Consider the following 7433-nt stretch of genomic DNA (forward strand, 5'->3'; position numbering starts at 1 on the left):
TACCTTGTTATCCATCTGTGAAATACTCATTAAAAAATATTACAGTTCAGATATTTCTCTTATATATTCTGCAAAATATATGGTGGTCGTTTCATTACCATTAGCTGTAATAAAGGCAATACACATGATTACATTATCTTCTGTACGTCCTGCGAAATTATTTTGATTAACCAATATCTGCAAGATATTTATAAAGATATATGTTTACCAATCATTTATCCTATACACATATAATAGGGTATGTAAGTCTCGTCATGTGACTTGCGAGATTTCACGATATTTTGCACTTCCGGGTACAAACAAATATCAACAACATTGCTTATCTATATTGGGTAATACTTGTATGCCGGTGGGAAAGTAAAACTTACATGGAAAAGCAAATGATATGTGGAAATTGGTTTTTTGTTTTGTAACGAAATGCAAATGGTTTCATCTTGTGAACAAGTATCAATGAAAGACAACTTCGTATAATCTTCAGGTGGGTGTGTCATTTCAAATTCAGTTTATCCCAATAAATGTTGTAATATTTTCATTTCCATGTAAATCTAATAAATTTGTTTTTTGATACAACATCATTCGCATCTGACACCAGACTGGTGAATTTGATTTTATCAATTTTCTATAGCGCTACCTGATTATCTCTCAGAAGTATATAACGTTTAGAAGTTTCGGACAGCGCATATTTCGGATAAACGTTTCAATATGATTATAAGTGTGTTTTAGTCTTCCAACTGAAAATATTATTTATTTATAATTATTATCTTTATAAAGCACAAACAGTCAAGCTGTATATAACCAATTATAAATTGTCATAAAATTCACTAAAATATTTTGCTCCTGTAGATATTTTGACTGAGGACAGTGGTGAGACGAAAGACGTCAGTATCCATTGTAAATACACATGCATGCTCTACTGTAAAATCGTTTTGGTACGAAATATATACTTAAAGCTACTTAAACTACATTAATCAAAAATAAATATTATTGTATAACATATAATGTTCTCGTTTTTGTAAATAATTACAGTGTAGCTAAATAAACAAACAGTATGGCATATGTAGTTAATTCATGTTAAATACTGTTTAAAGTATTTTTCTCAAGTAAGTGGGTCATATTTTTTAGTTAAATCATGTTCAGTAAATGGTTAAAAGAACTTAGTCACTATCACATTTTTTAAAGATCAGTTGTCAATGCAAATCTACAAAAACTAGGACACCAAGAAGTGTTTCTTCCTTTTCAACATTATTTTCTATTCATGACAATAAGAAAATGATTGAAATTTATAGCTGACCAATTATTATTGCTTTCAACTCATGATAAATTTTCTTTATATACAGGTATGTGATTTCATGGTTGGATCTTGAGTACTTGTCATGGCTCTTGATTTATTTTGGAGTGTTCACCATCAGATTAGAAATCAAATAGTGATACCACCAGGCATAGTTGAAAGGAAATGTCCATACACAGTCTTGGAGTACATAGTGGTAGAGACATGGCAGTCCATTACTGATTTTGACTGAATTAAAGCTTCTTAAAGCTCCATGTCTTGTGTAAACTGTCTGACTGAATGTTTGTATTCTAATAAAAACTAAGGTTGAAGACACTTCAAAGATAGATCTCAGTGTAAAAATGTTTAACAAAATATCTGTCTTTATTAGAAATAAATAACCTGTCTTTATTAGAAATAAATAACCTGTCATTTGTAACTTTGTATTAACTTAATTATTCAAAGATAATTTATCTTCTGCAAATGGCTGCCCAAAACAGTTTCAACCAGGCACCATGTAGTTTCAAAACAGTTAAGATAAATTTGTTATAAATAGACTTGTAAATTAACAGGAATGGTAAAAAGATAAATGTTCAGCATTAAAATGTTTCTATCTTGATTGAGTTTCATTTCATATTATCACCATGATCACTGCAATTGTAAAAGAAATGTAATCTTTAACCATTATTTAAATATCATAAAAATCATCTCAAAGAAAAACTTGTTTCTGAGGCAAGATGTGTAAAATTCCTTCCAGTTATAGCCTTTCACTGCTCTTAGAAAAGCCATGATTTGCATTGTACATGGCAGGTAGTAATACCAGAGTAAACAATATTAATGCAATTCATCTGTGTTGAGTATTCGGTAGCAAAACACTAGCTTGCCCAAGTCTCTTAATTGGAGAAGACTTGCAATTCTGCATTCCTTGAAGATTTTAGTATCAGAGGGGTAGTTATTACATACCATATACTTCTTTGGGTTTCAAATTACCTGTTTTATAATGTATTGAACCTGTTGACATTTGACCAAAAGTGAATTGTCTATGCAATACATGCAAAACTTAGGGTTTGCACTTGATACAAAACAATTACATCACTGATACATTAATATACCCATTGGAACTGTTTCAAAATTGTCAATGTTTCAAAAAAAACAAACAAAAAAACACCACACAATGCTTTTAACTTCTGTCCATGTACATATGTGTAAATGTAGTCATTGAAGAGCTGTCAAGAACTTTTCATCAATATTATTTAGATAGTGTCTTTCGATTTCAGGACAGACAAAATTCAAATGACATGCATAGTATTTAATATAGTCAATGCTTGCATATTCAAGCAATCTAGCCAGTGCTGTTAGAGAATTAAAGTACACAGTGACACTTATTTTGCAGATGAACTCTTATGATCAAGCACTGCTATAAATATATGCCAAATAGTAGAAACAAAAAAACAGTTCATAAGTTTAATAAACTTTTATTTTTACACAATTTATAGTGCACTGCTTAGCTTATATATCACACTGATTTTCAAGTGGAAGAAAAACTTCAGGAAAGCACTTGGAATTATTATTAGTTATTTGGACAATGTAACTTTACACTGTAAATGTCTACTGATACAAGAATAAGAATATTTCCTTTTACAAATGTAAAGACTTTGAAAATTAACATGAACAAATTATCATAGAGTTATAAATCATATTCTAATTGAAAAATGGTCAGCTTGATATCAAAGCTTTGATTGCAAATTTGTGAGCTTATCAATGATTACCTCACAATATTAGTAGTAGATGATATATAATATTTTTGCTAATCTTTACTTCATAGTCATTTAATGTCCATAATGTCATATGACTATACTGTGATTCCATGAAAATACCTTATCTCTGGTGTGTTATCAGCTTTGGTATATATAGAGTATCTAGTTTTGATATTTAAAACTGCAATGAAATGTGGATATTTTACTCTGTTTCTATCATTGTGACATTAACATGTTAACAAGATCATAGTGTCAAACACCATAAAATCATACTCTTTATACATTAAGATTTTTGTGCTGGATGTCATTCATCTTCTTCAGGAAAGTACATTTGACTATTCTCAGTGGCTTATATTAAACTAATATTTCACTGTAACTGTGTGTTCTCTGATATCATTCTCAAATTAATTAAGGAACTGGAAGATGGTAGTTGCAATAAAGGTCTTCTTGGACAAATCCTCCTTCATCTTTTCCTTTTTTATCTGCAGAATGAAAAATCAATAAATATGTTGTTACAAGTGTAAGACACTAGAAATGATATTTACATTACATTTAATAAGCTGGTCATGATTCAGATTGACAGAAAAATTTCATATTTAAAGTAAATAAACATTAAAGATAAACAACAACACATAATATATAACAGTCAAAAATATTGATCTTCTTGAATGTGAAACATGACTATTTTTAATGTTTTATTTACTTATCAATTATCATGCAGTGAAATCCAAAAGTTATTAAATTATAATAATATATTTTGATAATTGTTTATCTTTTCGATCTCAACTAAAAATTAATCAATTATTTTACATGTATTTACCTTTGATGTATAGATATTTCAGGATCATAGGCAGTGCAAACAGTTGATTAATGGTCCATATTGAACAACTGTATATTCTATACTTGTCATATACCTCCTTGTCTATACATCTGAAATGGTTTAATCAAATATTATATTTTTTAATTCAATCAAAATTTGCTAGGTACCATATTAACATGTATATATAATTGAAAAAGGAACAAGAATAAAATGGAAGGGAAAAAATATCCGAATTACTGTGCTATGTCCGAATTTTGTATAACTTTAATATACACTAGAATTAAAGTGTTTCTCCATTGTTTATTTCAATAAGTTAAAATGGTTTGAATTAATTTCTCACATCAGTAGTTTTAAAACAATACTAAAAGCTAAACAACTAGAGTTCACTACCTTGACAAAACATCCGAAACAATTGTCACTATCCGAAAATAAACTAGTTTTATTAAACTGTATAAATCCCTCGTTTTTTCCGTCAGATAATTGACCTACCTGCATTTTTTATCCCGTGCTATCCATTCCTTCAAATCTGAAGAGGACCGAAACAAATTTAACTTCTATATCCCTCGAGTTCTTCGGGTTACCTATATGCGTAACGGTAAATAAGTCTGCCGATGTACCCGGAAGTGGTAAATCGAAAGTGAAAGTAAACGAGACTTACGGGCCCTATAACCAATACAAAGCATCAATTTTCCACATTTATTATAACCAGATAACACATTTCAATTAGGGTTAGTAAGTAACATATACTGAAATTTCTACTTGAACAAATAACTGCATTGGTTTAGGTATACAATGCAAATGCAATTATTTGGTGACTCTACTCGTTATTCTTGTTCATTTTCCAAATGAGAATAGAGAAAATGAAATACATTGTTTTTGAGCTCTTATTTATTTATCTTTTTATTTCTTTACAAAAATTTTTATTTATTTATTTATCTATCTATTTATTTATGTTTCACACATCACTTGAATAAAAGTGTAGAACGCATTTTTCAGAAAAGCCTTTTATTATATAGGAAATAGCATTTGCAAGATTTGCTAGTGGATGAGAGGTGTTTTTTCTACAGTCTGTTCGTCACTGACTTGCTGATTTCTCTGCACGCCTAAATAAATGCAAATACGTAGCTATAAGATAAAGATACTTTTAACCATTTAAATATGTTTATTTCTCTCCCATTCAGTCACCAAATGAAGTGTATAATTTACTATTTTAAAGCTATTTTGATCAATCGTTGCAAGTTTTGTCCTTCAAATATACTGCCAAATGCACCGGATGCGATATCAGCTTATCTGTGCAATTGAACGCCATGACCTGATTCTTTGTCTGTAGTTTTGTTATCTGAAACCACTCACATGTTCTAAAGACCAATTTTAAAACACGGTCAAACAGACGCTTTTGTCAAAACATGTTTTGCGAACTAAGTATGTCGAAACCAGACGTTTTAAAGCATATTTACAAATTCGTATCTTAATGCTCTTGTCAACATAATAAAACTTTGTTTCTATGTTACGACAAAGAATATATGCAATCATTCATAATAACGTATCCATGTAGTTTTCTTTATGTATTCAATTATATATTTTCTAATAGTTATGTTTCCTTTTCAAATACTCGTATAAAATGTACATACAATTTGATTTACTAACTGTCCAACAGATTTAAAGTTGTTCGAATGATAAATACCTATAACAAAAATCATAAAAGGCAAACATAAATTGTTTGACATTATTATTATTATAACTTATGTAAATGTGAAATGGTAAGGATTTATATTTTCTGTTCAAGATTTTAGTTACATAATGACATTTATTTTATCAAACAAAAACGTCAAAAACGGCAAACATGTAAATGTGGCAGGTTCGGTTTAATTGAACCTGTTCATGGACGGTAATGGAAAGTGCAAGACTCCGTTTACGCCGTTTACGCCCGTTTAAACCTTTTGAAGCAGAATTAAACACTTTTAAATGAATAGTAAGTGAAAGATAAAATTATGAATTTAAAAACATGAGCTAATGTGTTCATACGGCGGTCATCATAGAATATTTAATGTCAAACGTCAGTGCCATTCCATGAACAGCGGCGTGTGGTCCAAAAAATAATAACATGCGTGGCATTAAATGAGAAAACAATAGGCGAAACTAAATAAAATGGAATTTTGAAAGAGGATCAGATGTTATGAGCCTGCAAATCGCAGATAAGCTGTCAAAAGACTAAATGTAAAAAACAGGCGACGTATCCTACGTATCCTAAGGGTGGTTCAATAGTATTAATTTGAGGTATACTGGACCACTTAGCTAGGAAAAGGGAACAGAAAGAATTAAAAGTACCTTAAACACAAACAATGATGTTGAAATACTGAAGGATTTTCAAGGTCCCTAACTGAATGAACGAGGCGACTTTTTTAGGCCTCGACACGGCAAACACAAACAGGAGATAAAATAAAGAAGCCCTAAAGACATCACAATGGCCCAATTTTTAGAAAGGAAATAGTTAAGATAAAGATTGGAGATATGTAGTTACGCTAAACGATCTGCAGACATCCGATTGGTTATTATTTAGGATTCATGTAATGAATACAGTCTAGCTTAATCGTTGTTGAATTTGTACACCAGAAACAGTGCGACAATAATCAAGACCTGTACCTACACAATACTAGTAACTTGTGATGCAAGTCAATTTTGGATTATTTGAATATCCAGATAAAAACACACGTAATTAGGTACAAATAATTTAAGGTATGTGATTCTTTTTAAATCATTCTTATCACATTTTGCATTTACTCTTTTTGCTCATACTATTCCGGATCATTTACGTTTTAAGAACGCGTTTGTTTTATTCAGTCTTAACCTTCAAGGTTGAATTTTAGACGAGTGATAAAAGTGGTAGAGAAGTCAATAATGCTCAATGTCATAAGAGCGTCTCTACATTAGAAAAAAATATATATTAAACTTGCAAATATAGATACACTAAAAAATAGGAATTGTACATTACAGTTTTGCATTGTTTTTATTTCATTTAATTGTAATTATTATTATTATTATTATTATTATTATTATTATCATTATTATTATTAGTAGTATTATTATTATTATTATTATTATTAGTAGTAGTAGTAGTATTATTTGTCTGACGATAAAATGTTTGAAAAACAAATATTTTAGGTTACAAACTTACATATGGAGGGAATTACCCGCCCGAAGTATTAGTATCTTTATGGTATGTTTAAATCTGAATGTTCCTAATCCATGTATGTTGATCATATTCTTATTCATGCACATCAGATTTGTCCATCATATACAGAAATACAAAATAATATATGTATGTATGCCACTGTAAGGAATATTATTGAAGATTGTCAATGCAGAAACTGCATTATCGCTTTTGACTTACTTGTAAGTATTGTGCAAAATGACGAAAAATCATGTAGAAGTTGTATTTATAGAGATATGAACCATCTGTTTTATTAATGACATGTTGTAATTTGATAAATGAATGTAGAATATACCCACATTTCATTATAACCTTGACTTAATATTAAAACACGGTATAAGAACGTTACCAGTCTGCATATTTTTGACGTAAAAAAAG

The 7433-nt window shown here is 29.6% G+C and overlaps 2 long non-coding RNA genes across 2 annotated transcripts; one reads left to right on the forward strand and one right to left on the reverse strand.

The window, feature by feature from the left end:
- The first annotated feature begins 229 nt into the window (after nucleotides 1-229).
- Nucleotides 230-1476, forward strand: LOC132736804 (uncharacterized). The gene is made up of 3 exons (XR_009626631.1): nucleotides 230-478; nucleotides 844-929; nucleotides 1338-1476. It is a non-coding gene; the product is annotated as an uncharacterized LOC132736804 (long non-coding RNA).
- On the reverse strand, nucleotides 1338-4506 carry LOC132736805 (uncharacterized). Its single transcript, XR_009626632.1, has 3 exons — nucleotides 4334-4506; nucleotides 3845-3954; nucleotides 1338-3506 (listed from the first exon to the last, which is right to left on the reverse strand). It is a non-coding gene; the product is annotated as an uncharacterized LOC132736805 (long non-coding RNA).
- Between the last annotated feature and the right edge of the window lie 2927 nt (nucleotides 4507-7433).

Source organism: Ruditapes philippinarum, unplaced genomic scaffold, assembly GCF_026571515.1.
Source record: "Ruditapes philippinarum isolate M1 unplaced genomic scaffold, ASM2657151v2 ctg24781_1_1_1_1, whole genome shotgun sequence".
NCBI classification, from domain to species: Eukaryota; Metazoa; Mollusca; class Bivalvia; order Venerida; family Veneridae; genus Ruditapes; species Ruditapes philippinarum.